Source organism: Octopus bimaculoides, unplaced genomic scaffold, assembly GCF_001194135.2.
Source record: "Octopus bimaculoides isolate UCB-OBI-ISO-001 unplaced genomic scaffold, ASM119413v2 Scaffold_211648, whole genome shotgun sequence".
Taxonomy (NCBI): domain Eukaryota; kingdom Metazoa; phylum Mollusca; class Cephalopoda; order Octopoda; family Octopodidae; genus Octopus; species Octopus bimaculoides.
In genome coordinates this window covers 2,562-3,505 of record NW_026347077.1, presented here as the reverse complement: position 1 = coordinate 3,505, position 944 = coordinate 2,562, and the positions used below count along the sequence as shown (strand labels likewise).

Genomic DNA, 944 nt, shown 5'->3' with positions numbered 1-944 from the left:
CTAGTTAAGCACCATCACCCAGAGTTTAGCAGCTTGTGCCAAAATTAGGAAGAATTAGTATTATTATACAAAAAGAAAAACCTAATTGAAGTTGTTCACAAATTTAGGTCACAAAAACCTAATTAAACTGGGTTTTTTTAACCAGTTAATAATTAAAGTCTCTTAATTATCATCAAGCAATTTAGCATTTTAGTGATTATTACATTATATTGTATGTGTTTTGTGTATTTAAGTATGTATATTATATTTAATGAACTGCCATAAACAATATTAAATGTTTTATGTCATGTAAACAAGTTCTCTGCTTGACAACTGTGTACACAACAGAGAAAATATTTTCTAAAATTTTTTTTCTTCTATCCTATAATTTTCCCATAAAGTATAATTGTTATACAAGTTTTAAGTAGTGGTGCATATTAGCGTAGCCGGAGTGTGTGCCGTCTGGGATGGCCGTTCCGTTTGCCAACCCCTTGGACCCCACAAAAGACATATTGCGTACAGCAGACCCAAAAGTCGTGCCCCTTTAAAAGTGCTGTTTGGGGCAGACTGCCCCTACTGCCCACCCCACTCGCTTCGCTAGTGGTGATGTATGTAATAAATTATCGTACTTTATGATAATTATGTACTAATTGTATCTCAGTGATAATTGTTAGTTATAATGTATATAATAAGTTCTTGCTGGAGAGAAAAAGCTCCTTGAATCAACAGGAATATATATATGCCAGGAACTGTAGATAATCTGCAGCTGCCTGGTCAATTTCACATATCATATGCCAAAATGCAGGGCAACAAAACTTGTTCTGCACATTTTCATTGAGTATCAAAATTAATTGCTGGTTTGGGGAGTCCATTAATCATTTTGACAGGAAGGCCAGGCATTTTGCCTTTTTCTTCTGTCTTTGTCAAATATAACATGGTGAGGGGTAACTGAAAGAACTGAAGAT

The 944-nt window shown here is 34.6% G+C and overlaps 1 protein-coding gene across 1 annotated transcript in view; it reads left to right on the top strand.

Annotated features, from left to right (window-relative positions):
• Nucleotides 1-944, top strand: part of LOC106882463 (uncharacterized) — a 5,279-nt gene that overhangs the window by 2,293 nt on the left and 2,042 nt on the right. The gene's annotated exons all lie outside the window — the stretch shown is intronic.